At 39.7% G+C, this 17,716-nt stretch overlaps 1 protein-coding gene across 2 annotated transcripts in view; it reads right to left on the bottom strand.

The window, feature by feature from the left end:
- PTPRD (protein tyrosine phosphatase receptor type D) overlaps nt 1-17,716 on the bottom strand; it is a 2,533,682-nt gene that overhangs the window by 1,787,693 nt on the left and 728,273 nt on the right. The window contains exon 1 of one of the 2 annotated variants that reach the window (XM_086415152.1): nt 3,544-3,785. The exons of the other annotated variant lie outside the window; for it this stretch is intronic. The gene's annotated coding sequence lies outside the window, so the exon portion shown is untranslated. Of the gene's footprint in view, nt 1-3,543; nt 3,786-17,716 lie in introns of those variants that run through there. 2 annotated transcript variants of the gene reach the window in all.

Below are 17,716 nucleotides of genomic sequence, written 5' to 3'. Positions count from 1 at the left end.
GAGAGGACTGACTGCATGAACAAGTGCCAAGTCAGGACGTTTAAAGGCCACTCATCAACTTTCTGTAGAAGGCAATGGCACCCCACTCCAGTACTCTTGGCTGGAAAATCCCATAGACGGAGGAGCCTGGTGGGCTACAGTCCATGGGGTTGCAAAGAACTGGACACAACTGAGCGACTTCACTTTCACTTTTCACTTTCATGCATTGGAGAAGGAAATGGCAACCCACTCCAATAGTCTTCCCTGGAGAATCCCAGGGACAGAGGAGCCTGGTGGGCTGCCATCTTATGGGGTCTCAGAGAGTGGGACACGACTGAAGCGACTTAGCAGCAGCAGCATCAACTTTCAGTGAAACTAGATATTTTATTAAAGGTGATGGTGATTTCCAGTAGTCTCATTCAAGAGGGCAATCACTACAACTTCATTTTGCAGTAAGATTAGAAAATCTCTAATATTATTAGAAATAATAGAAATTTTTTTATTATTAGAAAATCATATATTCTATGGCCAACAAGTAAGAAAACATGATGCGTGAGGACAAACTATTTGAACTGACAGCAAATAGTTAAATGTCAAAACACAGAACAGCTAGTCAAAGGTCCTAAAATGATGGTCTGGAGAATGGAGTTCAGAAGCCAGAAAGCACAGAAGAGATGAAGATGGCTTTATTTTGTTTTTTGTTTTTAGAATGGAAGGAGGGGCAAATACCTCACCACATTATAAGACTTATTTCCAAAAAAATTAGGATTCCCAAGAAGACAAAAGCAGGGGACAGTTTCTATCCAACAAAAAAGTCACATAACAAGTAACAAAACATATAGTCACAGGGCCCATTATCTCAGCCTTTTCTCACAGTTTGGCATGACAGTGAGAGAAAGGAGAAAAGAAACAGCAAAATCGAGCTGAGGTGGGGGTTAACAGAAAGCCGTAGCAGGAAGGAGGAACACATACACATTTATCCTCAGCCTCTGTCAAGCATTTCAACTCCTTCCTCCAGCTTGCTAAGTGTGTTTTCTCATTGCCCACTCCTTTATGATTCAAAATGCATCAGGACTATCATATCTTGGATGACAGAAAAAAAAAAGGGCCACATGGGGACAATAAGACATAAGAGGTTTAAGGAGGAGAAAAGACCATTTGTATTTCAGAGGCAGGAAGCAGTCCGGTTGGGTAGTACCTAAATATTCAAGGGAGGTTAAGAGAAGTACACCCTGGTTATACAGGATTTATAAAGCTGACTTAAAAATATTAGGTTTTATTTTCATGATAATTAAAAGCCATCAAATCATTTTAGGCAGGAAGTCTCCAAAGATAAGAGGATTACTCTGGTAGTTGAATTACCTCATGTGGAGGAGGCCACATACTTCAGACACAACTTTAAGAGCAGCACGCTTGTACCTAGTAGGGGGAAAAAATCTGTTCCTTTCCCTCTACACATGACAGACAGCCCAGAAGTCTGTACTACAGGATTTGTCTGGGTTCTGTTTGGGTAGTTACTGAGAACTTAAGGGAAGAACATTTCCAGACTTGTCTCAGAGTCCCTCTGTTAGTCCTCTATAGAGCTCCCTACCAGATCTAACACCTAGGTTTAGACAAACTGGATTAGAGCTTCTGAATTATCAAGATCACAGTCTCTACATTGCCTTGGACCACAGGAACTCCTGAATTGAGCAGTTGCCCTGGAATGTCACAGTGGACATAGTTCTGATTTAGACAATCTACTACTTTAAGAAACTGGAAATTAATACACTGTTCTAAATTTAAATTTTAAATCCAACCTTGTTGCTCTTAAGTTATTCTTAAGTGTTTAAAAATAGATGTCCATTTTAAAATCGCAACAGTTTAGTAGAAAAGATGACTCTCTCCAGAGCTATCAACCTATGCAGATAGAAAATCTATTGTAGGTTCTCTCTAAAGGATTGTTTTTTTACATATTCAGTATTAAAAAAAAGAAATTAAACAATAATATGGAAAGCAATTATGTGGTTAACAAAATAACTGAAAAAAAGCTAAGAAAAAGAACAGACTAAAGTTTCTTTAAGAAGGTAATTTTTAAAAGCTAATTATCAGAGTCAGCTGAAGAACTCTGATGTTATTAGGATGATAAAAGCTGGAGTATAAACTAGCATGTTGAGAGTAGTTGGAAAGAAGGGGATAATAGATGACATGACACAAAATAGGCCATAAGTAGATGGCCACTGATGCTGGAACACTGGGATATTATCAATTTCTGTGTATGTTTTGAATTTTCCACTAATTTTTGAAGCAACTGTCCCAAACTTCTTTCTGATAATCTCACCTTTAGAAACTGACAAAGTATGTTACAGCATAGGATTTGATTATTTTGCGTTGGATCCTGTATAAAGCCAAGAGAAACTGATTTCTAGTATGTTTAAAAGGAAGAGCATTTCACATGCTTAGATAAGAACCCATGCACTGGTGCAAACAGCACCACCCAGCTGCCATCATGACTCACAGAGAATCAGCTTCATTTGCATGTAGTTTCTATCCTATATCACACTCTTTACTTAAATTGTAGACATGATTAAAACTTAAGTGTTTTTAGAGCCAATTGGGGATGGATCACACATTCACAGATGATAATTCATATTAACCAAAAACAGGGCTTCGTAAGTCACACCACCTTTACAAGTGTTGTTAGTAATTTATACTAGAACTTCCCTTTAGTAACAAAACTAGCACCATAATGAAAATTTTAAGAAGTCTAGTGAACTTTCTCAAATTAGAAGTCTGTTACATCTGAATTAACTCTATTTCTTCCAGGAGTTCAAGTAACAATGACAACATTTGCCAATAGGCAGAAGCACATCCTATACTACGCGATTATGTAGACTTTGTCAGTCAAAAATGCCCAAATCATGACCGGCTCCACAAAGAAAATAATCACATGTTTAAATTGTCAGGAGGTTCCCCAATTTATTTGTACCACGTTAACCAGCAGACATGTGTTGAATGTGCACATTTCTTCCTCACATTTCTTGAAAAAAGTTAAAACTTGCCCCCTCAACTTTAAAGTTAACAAGAGGTTGGACGTTTCTGTATCTGGCTTGAGTAACCGTCAGGATAGTTATGGGAGAAAGCAATGGCACCCCACTCCAGTACTGTTGCCTGGAAAATCCCATGGACGGAGGAGCCTGAAGAGTTGGACATGACTGAGCGACTTCACTTTCACCTTCATGCATTGGAGAAGGAAATGGCAACCCACTCCAGGGTTCTTGCCTGGAGAATCCCAGGGACGGAGGAGCCTGGTGGGCTGCCGTCTATGTGGTCACACAGAGTCAGATACGACTGAAGCGACTTAGCAGCAGCAGCAGGATAGTTACAGTCGGGCTAGGGTGAAAACTCCTACTTTTCCCATGCTACATTTTTAGGTTAGCATTTGAAATTAAATACATTCTTTTACTTCATTTAATCTCCATTATTTGAGTAACTAATTATGCTACAACTAGATTATTACTTTTTTATTACTGCTGTAACAAACTACCACAAACTTTGTGACTTGCAAGAAAGCAGTTTTACTACCTGACAGTTGGAGGTTAGAAATCCAAAGTCAGTCATGGGGTGTTGAAGCCATGGTGTCAGCAGACCTGATACCTCTTGGAGACTGAAGAAACAGCCACTTTTTTGCCTTTTTCAGCATCTAGAGTCAGAGGGCATCCTTTGACCCATGGCCTGTTCCTTGCTTCACCTCCCTTCTGCTTCTTTCCTCCCATCTCCTACTACTAACTTTGCCTCTTCTGGCTCCTTCCTACAAGGTTCCTGGTAATTACATGAGCCCACCTGTATGATTCAGGGTAACTGCCCCATCATTAGAGCCTCAATTAATCACAGCTGCAAGATTTCTTTTTTGCTGTAAGATTATATCCATAAGTTCCAGAATTAAGGCTTGGGCATCTTTGGGAAGTGGTGGAGAGCATAATGCAACCTAGCCCAAAAAGAAACTCAAAACTAATGCTGCAGGGTAACGTAGAAAAGTCCAGTAAGCCTAGTAAACAGTTACACTTACCAGAAAAAAGAATACACACACTAACATGGTTCATTTTTTTAAACAATATTTATTACAAATTGGTAGATATTTTGATGGCAAATGGAAAGAGACTGACTTTGTCTGAATTACTCATAAAATTGCTTTAGCTTCCTATTTGCCTTTCTTATTCTAAACCTAACTTTCCAGACACAGAAAGAAAGAATCTGTATTCTTTAGCTATGGAGAGTTACCTGCCTGGGACATGGGAATATGAGCCACAGGTTAGGTAGTCTGTGGGGGTTTGCAGCTCAGCTGTAATCTTTTCACCTTGTATTAAGAAAAGATGTACTGATGTGAAAATATGTCCCTTGGAACAAAGGATCTCTTATTTTTTATTTTTATGATCTTGGACAATTTTCTACTTATCTAGCCATGGCAAATACATTCATCTAAAAGGGCCAACCAAAAATTGAGAGGTGATCACAAACTTTCCATATACCTCCCAAATTGCTTTGATGTTTGTAAAAAGGAAGAGCACATGTTGTATGCTCTATAAATAGATTTGTCCATATCATAGGAAGTTAGAAATAATAACCCCTGGGATAATATGCTTTCGATTATGTTATAAAGCAGCTTTCACTACAGGCAGCTGAAAAACAGGCTTGCCAAATGTTTTTAATTTGAAGAACAAATGGAGATGGCGTCCTCATTATCTCTGTTCTATATATTAGGGGGTATTTTTCTCTTGTTTTATTTTGTACAATCTGTAATACAACAGCTCTGTATTGACTACATAACCTCAATGTATTATTTCTAAACGGTTTAGGCCTCCAGAGGTATTTAAACATAAAACCACCAATTAAAAGCATTTTATTTTCTCACAGAAGTATGCACAGGTGGCCTACATTGAATGATGCCAAAATGTTTACAAAAAAATATTTCTCCTTTGCTATTAAAGAAGTTGCCTACAGACTCACACAAATAGTGAATAAAATTTACTTAGCAAATATAATCTAGATAGACACCATTCTCCCCACCCCCATGTCCTCCATCTGCCTCTCTTTTGTGGAAAAAAACTGTGGCCTCCTAGGCCTCTCCTAAGTCAAAAGAATACACTTAATCAGAGAAGTGAGAATACACAGAAACAAAGAAAATAGTCATGCAAGACAAAATAACAGTTTAGCCATTAAACAAAGTCAAGGAACTTTAGTTTTATCTCAAAAGATACAAATAATATTCTGAGACATGATCTTTGAACTATTTACCAGATACTGAAATCCCATCCAGGTGGATGAAGTTAATTACATTCTGAGTACACACATGTAGACCCCAGAAGGTTGATCATGACTCTCAATTACCTTACGATCAACCAACTAGAAGAATGACCACACGCTAATCACACACTCCACAACCCTCTCCCTCACCCTGTTTTTAAAAACCTTTCTCTTAAGTCCATTAGGGAGTTAAAGTCTTTTGAGCATCAGGTGCCAGGACTCTTTGTTTGGTGCCTTACAATAAATGTTGCATTTTCCTTTATCATAAGCCAGTGTCAGTAGATTAGCTATACTACACGCCTACAAGTAGAACTAAGTTTGATTAGTAACACAAGTAGTGTTTAATTTTGTATCCCTTTCACTAATTGGTATTTTGACTCTGTAGCCAAGAAGGTCACTAGGCTTAGAAAAAAAAAAGCCATTTCAATATCTATTTCAAAATGACCCATTTAAATAAACCTATAGTTGGTCTCTGAACCTAGATCTACTTCAGTTCAGTTCAGTCACTCAGCTGTGTCTGACTCTTTGAGACCCCATGAATTGCAGCACGCCAGACCTCCCTGTGCATCACCAACTCCCGGAGTTTACTCAAACTCATGTCCATCGAGTCGGTGATGTCATCCATCCTTCCTGTCATCCCCTTCTCCTCCTGCCCCTAATCCCTCCCAGCATCAGAGTCTTTTCCAATGAGTCAACTCTTCGCATTAGGTGGCCAAAGTATTAGAATTTCAGCTTTAGCATCAGTCCTGCCAATGAACACCCAAGACTTATCTCCTTTAGAATGGACTGGTTGGATCTCCTCACAGTCCAAGGGACTCTCAAGAGTCTTCTCCAACACCACAGTTCAAAAGCATCAATTCTTCAGCGCTCAGCTTTCTTCACAGTCCAACTCTCACTTCCATACATGACTACTGGAAAAACCATAGCCTTGACTAGACAGACCTTTATTGGGAAAGTAATGTCTCTGCTTTTGAATATGCTATCTAGGTTGGTCATAATGTTCCTTTCAAGGAGTAAGCGTCTTTTAATTTCATGGCTACAATCACCATCTGCAGTGATTTTGGAGCCCCCAAAAATAAAGTCTGCCACTGTTTCCCCATCTATTTCCCATGAAGTGATGGGACCAGATGCCATGATCTTAGTTTTCTGAATGTTGAGCTTTAAGCCAACTTTTTCATTCTCCTCTTTCACTTTCATCAAGAGGCTTTTGAGTTCCTCTTCACTTTCTGCCATAAGGGTAGTGTCATCTGCATATCTGAGGTTATTGATATTTCTCCCGGCAATCTTCATTCCAGCTTGTGCTTCTTCCAGCCCAGCGTTTCTCTTTTTACTCTGTTAATTACAGAATAAACTTCCTAGGCTGGGTTCTTAAGAGTTTCAAAATCTCTTCAGGAAACTTCCCTGGCGGTCCAGCTGCTAAGAATCTTCCTTCCAACGGAGGATTTGATCCCTGGTCAGGGGTTGCTCAGAGAAGGCAATGGCACCCCACTCCAGTACTCTTGCCTGGAAAATCCCACGGACGGAGGAGCCTGGTAGGCTCCAGTCCTTGGGGTCGCTAAGAGTCGGGCACGACTGAGTGACTTCACTTTCATTTTTCACTTTCATGCATTGGAGAAGGAAATGGCAACCCACTCCAGTACTCTTGCCTGGAGAATCCCAGGGACAGAGGAGCCTGGTGGGCTGCCATCTACGGGGTTGCACAGAGTCGGACACAACTGAAGCGAGGACGACGACGACGACGCAGCAGCAGCAGCTGCTGCTGCTGCTGCTTCCCTGGTGGCTCAGAGGTTAAAGCGTCTGCCCAAAATTCGGGGGACTTGGGTTCAATCCCTGGGTTGGGAAGATCCCCTGGAGAAGGAAATGGCAATCCAGTACAGTATTCTTGCCTGGAGAATCCCATGGAGAGAGGAGCCTGGTAACTACAGTCCACGGGGTTGCAAAGAGTTGGAAACGACTGAGCGACTTCACTTTCACTTCACAGGGAACTAAGATATCACATGCCTCTGAACAACTAAGCCCCTTTGGGGCAACTACTGAGCCGGGGCAACTACAGCCTGTGCACTCCGCACCACAATTTGAAAGAAGCCTGTGCATTGGCAAAGAATAATCCTGCGTGCCAGGACTAAGATCCTGCGTGCTGCAACTAAGACCTGACACAACCAAATACATAAAATAAATATATTTTTTTAAGATTTTAAAATAAAATAAAAACAAAATTTCTTCAGAACACTTCAATACATACTTAGGGCAAGCATATTTTTACTTCCCTCTCTACCCTTACTGGGCTTCCCTGGTGGCTCAGAGGTAAAGAATCCACCTGCCAATTCAGGAGCCATGAGTTCGATCTTTGGGTCCGGAAGAACCCCTGGAGAAGGAAATGGCAACCCACTCCAGTGTTCTTGCCTGGGAATTCCCATGGACAGAGCTGCCTGGTGGGCTACAGTCCATGTGGTCATAAAGCATAGGACACGACTTAGCGACTAAACAACAACTAGGGCGTCCCTGATAGCTCAGTTGGTAAAGAATCCGCCTGCAACGCAGGAGACACCCCCATTTGATTCCTGGGTTGGGAAGATCCGCTAGAGAAGGGAAAAAGCTACCCACTCCAGTGATCTGGCCTCAAGAACTAGTCCATGGGGTCGCAAAAAGTCAGACAGAACTGAGCGAATTTCACTTTCATTTGGCTTGCCTGGTGGCTCAGATAGTAAAAAATTTGCCCTCAATGTGGGAAATCTGGGTTCAATCCTTGGGTTGGGAAGACCCTGGAGAAGGAAATGGCAACCCAATCCGTATTCTGGCCGGGAGAATCCCATGGGCAGAGGAGCCTGTCAGGCTACAGTCCATGGGGTTACAAAGAGTCAGACACGTGACTACCACTTCACTTCAACAACAATTTTTCTTATTAGACTGAGCTCTTTGAGGAAAAGGGCTGTGCTGTATACCTTTATTTTTCTATTACAGTGTTTGCCATTAAAAAAATGTTGGCACAGTAAAGATTTGTTGAATAGATAAATTAATAAACACAGCACACAATGAGTTCTTTCATTTAGCAGAAGAACTTAAGATGACTCTGTAAGTCTTTTCTCTCTTTTTAGAGGTGTTTATAGTTTATTTTGGGGTAAGAAGACGTAAAACTGGAGACAAATTTCAAAAACTACATACAATTGAAAAGCAATTATATTTGCTCTAAATCTATGATTTTCCAGATATAAAGAAGTCTATATCACTCTGGATACTATTCAGAATAACCTGTGAGAGTTTTAAAAAATTTGTCTGTGCTCCATTCTCAAATTTCAGAAGTAGACAAAATCAGGAGATGTTTGCTGTGTATTTAGGATTGAAAACCACTGAGTCACTCAGAGCAGAGAACTAGGACAAGCAGAACTACATCACCTGAAACTTCTCAGACTCTGCAAGAGCATGCATTCCTGAAACAGAATATGCATTAAAAAATCATTATGTGATCTACACATGCATTAAAATTTGATATACCCTACTCAGAGGTTAAGGCATCTGCCTGCAATGCAGGAGACCTGGGTTCGATCCCTGGGTCAGGAAGATCCCCTGGAGAAGGAAATGGCAACCCACTCCAGTATTCTTGCCTGGAGAATCCCATGGACAGAGGAGCCTGGTGGGCTACAGTCCTCGGGATTGCAAAGAGTCAGACACGACTGAGTGACTTCACTTTCACTCTACATCCTATCAACCTAAAAAGCAAAGGGAAAAAAAAAAAAAAAAAACAACAACAACTCTGTTGAGATAATTAAGAAATGCTTTCTAAGGAAACATAGCCTGTGGGTACTTGGGTTCTGGGGTCAAACTACCTGGATCCTAATACTTAGTAGGTCTTTTAACTTAATCAGGTTACTTATAAATATGTCTAAGCCTCCGTGAGCATTGGACCATAAAAAAGCCTGAGCATCAAAGAATTTCTGCCTTTGAGTTGTGATGCTGGAGAAGACTGTTGAGAGTACCTTGGATGGCAAAGAGATCAAACCAGTCAATCCTAAAGGAAATCAATCCTGAATATTCACTAGAAGGACTGATGCTGAAGCTGAAGTGCCAATACTTTGGCCACCTGATGGGAAGAGGCAAATCATTGGAAAATACCCTGATGCTTGGAAAGATTGAGAGTAGAAGGAAAAGGGGGTGACAGAGGATGAGATGGTTGGATGGCATCATTGACTTAATGGACATGTTTGAGCTGGGAGATAGTGATGGACAGGGAAGGCTGGCATGTGGCAGTTTATGGAGTCGCAGAGTTGGGCACAACTTAGTGGCTGAAAAACAACAACAAGCCTCAGTTTACTACACTACAAGGGAGATAATAATAATAATAAATCCATACAGTTACTTTGTATCATATAGTATTGTTTGGTACAGAGTAAGCTCTCAGTAAATTTAATTAGTGGGGTCGCACAGAGTCGGACATGACTGAAGCGACTTAGCAGCAGCAGCAGCAGCAGCAGCAGCAGCAGGATTGAGTGAACTTGGGTCTGCAAACAGGTAAAAGGTATTTTCTTCAGGTCATTCTACCTGGAAGTAAACTAAACATTCTAAACTAAATAAATTAAGTAAACTAAACATTCTATCTGGAAGTAAACTAAAGTAGCAGTTTCCAGCTAGAGTACACAAACTCCTAAATGTAATAAATACATCCAGATGAAACAGAGGACCCACCAGTTTTAAGTGGAACATGTTTTCAGATCCTCAATATCAATACACATTCATGTATAATTTATCTAATAGTAAAACTCATCAGTATCTGAGCTTTGCCTTTCTTTCCTTTTCCCCCCTTGTCTTTCACAAGTGTTCTTCCCTAATTTACGAAATCAAAACCTAACTGTCCTGGATGAAAACAAAATGAAACAAACCATTTGTGGCACCAAAGGCACTTTTCATTTTCATGCATCATCTAAGTGATAAACTATTAATAGCAAGACTCAGGACCCTCTTCTCCAGCTAGCCATCTAGCTAGCTATTTTAGGAAAATTCAGATTTGAACACAGCCTTTCTGACTGTATATTTGATTTCCTGATTGGTTTGGCAATGAAGATTAACTTCACCATATAGTGGGAACTTGTTTTTCCATAAATTGAATAAGCACTAGCTAACGGTAAAATAAAATTTTAATAACAAATATCTTTTAAGCACAAAAACATGCTGTACTCTTAAAATGGAATATTATATGATTATTTGAAAATAATTACTAAAATACAGCTATCAACTTAAAAATGTATGGGCATGACAGAGTTTGTCAAAGTTTTTGAAGTTTTCAGATTACTCTTTGAAGTCATGTTACCTCAAAGCCTTGATAGATGGATTTATTTCCTAGGTCTGTACTATTTTAAATGTTCCATAAGGCACTGGAATCTCCAAAGAAGAAAACACCATCTAGAAGCCACAAAAGTTTATCTGGGCTTGGTAAAAGAACAAAGTAAAACAGAATGTGGTACATGCTTTTACCTCAAGGCTCTTACTGGTGGATTTATAACATCAGATTCCAATATAAAATCACATAATAAGGAAAAGATATTGAAGCACACAGAAAGTACAGAGTTCTATACTCACAGATCTATGCTTTTTAGTGGTGAAAAAATTGAAATCCATAAATATGATGATATTATAAATAGCACAGAATCACAGACCAGGACCCTATAAAATGGAGGGACTAGTGGGAATTTTCTTTTGGTTTTTGGAGGATTTTTTTGGTATTTTACAGTCTTTGGTACAGAAATTTAGAGTATAAACAGCATATTTCAAAATGACACAAAAGAGAGTGAAGACACTGGAAAGTGAAAATGAATACAACTGAAGAAAAAAATATCACTTAGCTTTTGATTATTCTCATTGATAATAATTCTGCCAGAAAATGCCATTCATTATCATTTTCCTCTACATTATTTAAAGACAGAAGTGACAAAGGAATTTAGATTTATTTGATTGTGGTTATGATTCAACAAAAGCTCATTATAGAACAGTCTTATGGACTCTGTGGGAGAGGGAGAGGGTGGGAAGATTTGGGAGAATGGCATTGAAACATGTAAAATATCATGTATGAAATGAGATGCCAGTCCAGGTTTGATGCACGATACTGGATGCTTGGGGCTGGTGCACTGGGACGACCCAGAGGGATGGTGTGGGGAGGGAGGAGGGAGGAGGGTTCAGGATGGGGAGCACGTGTATATCTGTGGCTGATTCATTTTGATATTTGGCAAAACTAATACAATTATGCAAAGTTTAAAAATAAAATAAAAAAAAAAAAGAGGTAGTGGGAAAATAAGACTTTTGAAGGCCCATTGAAAAGTGGAAGTGATTATTATTTCTTTTTAAACAATGAAGTATTTTAAAATTGTGTTTGTAAAATATATTTCCAGAAGAAAATAATTATGAGCTTTCTGCTTTCATCCAGGATATAGAAAGTGGGAGATAGTACTGCTTCTAAGTAAACAATAGAAAACCAATAGACAGATCTCCAAAAAGAACAAACATACAAGGAAGGAATTGCTGCATGTGCTGTTCTTGGTCACTTAGTCATGTCTAACTTTTTGTGACCCCATGGACTGTAGCCCACCAGGCCCTTATGACCTCGGGGATACTCCAGGCAGGAATACCAGAGTGGGTTGCCATGCCCTCCTCCAGGGAATATTCCCAACTCAGGGATGGAACCCAGGTCTTCCACATTTCAGGTAGATTCTTTACCATCTAAACCACCAGGGAAGCCCAATGCTGTCATGTATGAGAATCAAACAAAATAATTTAAAATAATCATTGAATATCAAGTATAACATGGCATGTTGGCTCACTCCTGATTGGATTCTTTCAATCCTTGATAATAACAACCTGTCACAAAAATCAGTTCAGTTCAGTTCAGTTGCTCAGTCGTGTCTGACTCTGCACAACTCCATGGACGGCAGCATGCCAGGCTTCCCTCTCCATCACCAAAGCTCGGAGCTTGCTCAAACTCATATCCATTGAGTGGGTGATGCCATCCAAAAATCTCATCCTCTGTCACCCTCTTCTGCTCCTGCCTTCAAGCTTTTCCAGCGTCAGAATCTTTTCCAATGAGTCAGTTCTTCGCATAAGGTGGCCAACGTATTGCAGCTTCAGCATCAGACCTAATGAATATTCAGGAATGTTTTCCTTTAGGATTCACTGGTTTTATCTCCTTACAGTCCAAGAGACTCTCAAGAGTCCTCTCCAACACCACAGTTCAAAAGCATCAATTCTTTGGTGCCCAGCTTTTTTTATGGTCCAACTCTTACAACCATAATGAATACAGGAAAAACCAAACCTTTGACTAGATGGACCTTTGTCAGCAAAGTAATGCCTCTGCTTTTTAATATGCCATCTAGGTTGGTCAAAGCTTTTCTTCCAAGGAGCAAACGTCTTTTAATTTCATGTCTGCAGTCACCATCTGCAGTGATTTTGGAGCCCGCAAAAATAAAGTCTGTCAATGTTTCCATTGATCCCCAGCTATTTGCCATGAAGTGATGGGACCTAGTGTGATGATCTTCGTTTTTTGAATGTTGAGTTTGAAGCCAGCTTTTTCACTCTTCTCTTTCACTTTCATCAAGAGGCTCATTTGTTCCTCCCTACTTTCTGCCATAAGGGTGGTGTCATCTGCATATCAGAGGTTATTGTTATTTCTCCCAGCAATCTTGATTCCATCTTGTGCTTCATCCAGCTCGGCATTTCACATGATGTGCTCTGCATATAAGTTAAATGAGCAGGGTGATAATATACAGCCTTGATGCACTTCTTTCCCATTTTGGAACCAGCCTGCTGTTTCACATTCAGTTCTAACTGTTGCTTCTTGACCTCCATACAGATTGCTGAGGAGGCAAGTCAGGTGGTCTGGTATTCCCATCTCTTGAAGAATTTTCCACAGTTTGTTGTGATCTACACAGTCAAAGACTTTGGCATAATCAATAAGGCTGAAGTAGATATTTTTTTCTGAAATTCTCTTGCTTTTCAAAGATCCAGTAGCAATTTGATCTCTGGGTCCTCTGCCTTTTCTAACATCCAGCTTGAATATCTGGAACTTCATGTTTCACATACTGTTGAATCCTGGCTTGGAGAATTTTGCGCATTACTTTGCTAGCATACAAGATGAGTGCAATTGTGCGGTAGTTTGAACATTCTTTGGCATTGACCTTCTTTGGGATTGGAACGAAAACTGACCTCTTCCAGTCCTGTGGCCACTGCTGAGTTTTCCAAATTTGCTGGCATATTGAGTGCAGCCCTTTCACAGCATCATCTTTTAGGATTTGAAATAGCTGAACTGGAATTCCATCATCTCCACTAGCTTTGTTTGTAGCGATGCTTCCTAAGGCCCACTTGACTTCACATTCCAGGATGTCTGGCTCAAGGTGAGTGATCACACCATTGTGGTTATCTGGGTCATGAAGATCTTTTTTATATAGCTCTTCTGTATATTCTTGCCACCTCTTCTTAATATCTTCTGCTTCTGTTAGGTCCATACCATTTCTGTCCTTTATTGTGCCCATCTTTGGATGAAATGTTCCCTTGGTATCTCTAATTTTCTTGAAGAAATCTCTAGTCTTTCGCATTCTATCATTTTCCTCTATTTCTTTGCACTGATCACTGAGAAAGGCTTTCTTATCTCTCCTTGCTATTCTTTGGAACTCTGCAATCAAATGGGTATATATTTTCTTTTCTCCTTTGCCTTTTGCTTCTCTTCTTTTTTCATCTATTTGTAAGGTCTCCTCAGACAACTGTTTTGCCTTTTCGCATTTATTTTTCTTGAGGATGGTTTTGATCACAGCCTCTTGTACAATGTCACAAACCTCCATCCATAATTCTTCAGGCACTCTATCAGATCAATCCCTTGAATCTATTTGTCACTTCCACTGTATAATCATAAGGGATTTGATTTAGGTCATACCTGAATGGTATAGTGGTTTTCCTACTTTCTTCAATTTAAGTTTGTCTTTTGTAAAAAGGAGTTTCATGATCTGAGCCACAATCAGCTCCCAGTCTTGTTTTTGCTGACTGTATAGAACTTCTCCATCTTAACATCTTACAGTCTGGCAAAAAATATAATCAATCTGATTTTGGTATTGACCACCTGGTGATGTCCATGTGTAGTATTCTCTTGTGTTATTAGAGGAGGGTGTTTAATATGACAGGTGCATTTTCTTAGCAAAACTCTGTTAGCCTTTGCCCTGCTTCATTTTTTACTCCAAGGCCAAATTTGCCTGTTATTCCAGGTATCTCTTGACTTCCTACTTTTGCATTCCAGTCCCCTATGATGAAAAAGACATCTTTTGGGGGCATTAGTTCTAGAAGGTTTTGTAGGTCTTCATAGAACCATTCAATTTCAGCTTCTTCAGCATTACTGGTTGGGGCATAGACCTGGATTACTATGATATTGAATGCTTTGCCTTGGAAATGAACAGAGATCATTCTATCTTTTTGAAATCACAACAAAGTACTGCATTTGGACTCTTTTTGTTGACTATGAGGGCTACTGCATTTCTTCTAAGGGATTCTTGACCACAGTAGTAGATATAATAGTCATCTGAATTAAATCTCCCATTTTAGTCCATTTTGGTTCACTGATTCCTAAAATGTCGATGTTCACTCTTGCCATCTCCTGTTTGACCACTTCTAATTTACCTTGATTCATGGGCCTAATATTCCAGATCCGTATGCAATATTGCTGTTTACAGAATCAGACTTTACTTCCATCACCAGTCACAGCCACAACTGTGCATTGTTTTTGCTTTGACTCCATCTCGAATTCTTCTGGAGTTATTTGTCCACTCTTCTCCAGTAGCATATTGGGCACCTGTTGACCTGGGGAGTTCATCTTTCAGTGTCATATCTTTTTGCCTTTTCATAGAGAATGAAAAAGTTGGCTTAAAGCTCAACATGCAGAAAACTACGATCATGGCATCTGGTCCCTTCACTTCATGGCAAATAGATGGGGAAACAATGGCAACAGCAGCTGACTTTATTTTCTTGGGCTCCAAAATCACTGCAGATGGTGACTGCAGCCATGAAATTAAAAGATGCTTACTCCTTGGGAGGAAAGTTATGACCAACCTAGACAGCATATTAAAAAGCAGAGACTTTACTTTGCCAACTAGGTCTATCTAGTCAGGGCTATGGTTTTTCCAGTAGTCATGTATGGATGTGAGAGTTGGACTATAAAGAAAGCTGAGCACCAAAGAATTAACGCTATGAACTGTGGTGTTGGAGAAGACTCTTGAGAGTCCCTTGGACTACAAGGAGGTCCAACCAGTCCATCCTAAAGGAGATCAGTACTGGGTGTTTATTGGAAGGACTGATGATGAAGCTGAAACTCCAATACTTTGGCCACCTGATATGAAGAGCTGACTCATTTGAAAAGACTCTGATGCTGGGAAAGATTGAGGGCAGGAGGAGAAGGGGATGACAGAGGATGAGATGGTTGGATGGCATCACCAATCAATGGACTTGAGTTTGGTTAAACTCCGAGAGGTGGTGATGGACAGGGACCCTTGGTGTGCCATGGTCCATGGGGTCGCAAAGAATCGGATATGACTGAGCAACTGAACTGAACTGACTGACACTTCATGAGGTTCTCAAGGCAAATGTTCCCTTTGTATCTCTAATTTTCTTGAAGAGATCTCTGCCGCTGCTGCTGCTGCTGCTAAGTTGCTTCAGTCGTGTCTGACTGTGCAACCCCATAGACGGCAGCCCACCAGGCCCCACTGTCCCTGGGATTCTCCAGACAAGAACACTGGAGTGGGTTGCCATTTCCTCCTCCAATGCATGAAAGTGAAAAGTGAAAGTGAAGTCTCCCAGTCGTGTCTGACTCTTAGCGACCCCATGGACTGCAGCCTACCAGGCTCCTCCATCCATAGGATTTTCCAGGCAAAAGTACTGGAGTGGGTTGCCATTGCCTTCTCCGGAAGAGATCTCTAGTCTTTCCCATTCTATTGTTTTCCTCTATTTCTTTGCATTGACTACTTAGGAAGGCTTTCTTATCTCTTTTTATTCTTTGTAACTCTGCATTCCTTTTCTCCCCTGCTTTTTGCTCCTCTTTTTTTCTCATCTATTTGTAAGTCCTCTTCAACTATTTTGCCTTTTTGCATTTCTTCTTCTTGGAGATGGTTTTGATCACCATCTCCTGTACAGTGTTATGAACTTCCATCCATTGTTCTTCAGGCACTCTATCTATCAGATCTAATCCCTTCAATCTATTTGTCACTTCCACTGTACACTTATAAGGGATTCGATTTAGATCATACCTGAATGGTCTAGTAGTTTTCCCTACTTTCTTCAATTTAAATTTGAATTTGGTAATAAGAAGTTCATGATCTGAGCCACAGTCAGCTCCTGGTCTTGTCTCATTATTTCTATAATTATTATCCCCTTCTAATATAATATTATTTTATTACTTAATATGTCTATTTCCTGCTATAATATAAAGTACATAAATACATAGCTCTTTGGTCTAAGGTCTCAAATACCAATATATTTTAAAATAGAATGTTGATGCATATTAGAATCTAAAAATTATTTGTTGAATTATTAATAAATTAATGATGATGATTTACCCATAGTTTGCTTTATCAAACCACTTCTGAGCATCTCTCAGTTGAAACAGCACATCTCCTCTCGGTAGACAGCTTCCTAAGATGAGCATATGGCAAGCATGGTTTCTCTGTTTCCTGTAATCCAGAAAGTGTTGCCACAGTGCACAGCTGCCAAGAAACCTCTGGCTTCCTAAGCCTGACAAGGCTCTTTGAGGCACCCAGCCAGAAGCCTTTATATTTATTTTTGGCCATAACTGCTAAGTAGAATGTCATGGTCCAAACAAACTCCACATTATCACCTTGCAACACATTGTTCTTAAATAAAATAGCATTACTGTGATACGCTCTCCATGGTGCTAGGGATGGATCCTCTACATACCACTGGTCAGTAAATGAGCAAAATTCATCTTCATATCCACATATAAGTGTAAATAAAAGCATGAACTAATTGTAATTTCCACCATTATAAACATAGAAAAGTGACTTTTTAGGTAAGTCTCTCTCCTAAGACAAAAGTGAGGACTCTCATTTGTCTCCCATTTGTATTATATATTTTGGGGGTATACAAGAATCTAGAAGCCAAATTTTTCAGGCTTTTCTGCAGTAAGTTTTTGTTGTTCCTGTTTTGTAACTGAGGCTACCTGTTAGGATCTCAAAGGACAGATTTGAAAAATGAAAAATTATCTCTTCCTGTATCAAAAAGGATGTATTTTCCCTTCTTGATTGTAGCTTTCTCTTTACAATGCTTTTCTGTCTTAGATTCAGCTTTTTCACAAATAAAACTTGATGATTCATGTGCTAAATAAACAGTGTTACGACAAAGATAGAATCTGTGTGATTGTTGGTGATAAGTAAACTTCTATAGGTGGAAAAGCAAGACGATACAATGGACATTAGTCATTCAC

This window comes from Bos grunniens, chromosome 8 (genome assembly GCF_055505025.1).
Source record: "Bos grunniens cultivar Pamir isolate PY7600 chromosome 8, Bosgru_T2T1.0, whole genome shotgun sequence".
In the NCBI taxonomy this organism is placed as follows: Eukaryota; Metazoa; Chordata; class Mammalia; order Artiodactyla; family Bovidae; genus Bos; species Bos grunniens.
Note: the sequence above shows the minus strand (reverse complement) of the source record. Positions and strands in the feature narration are given on the sequence as shown.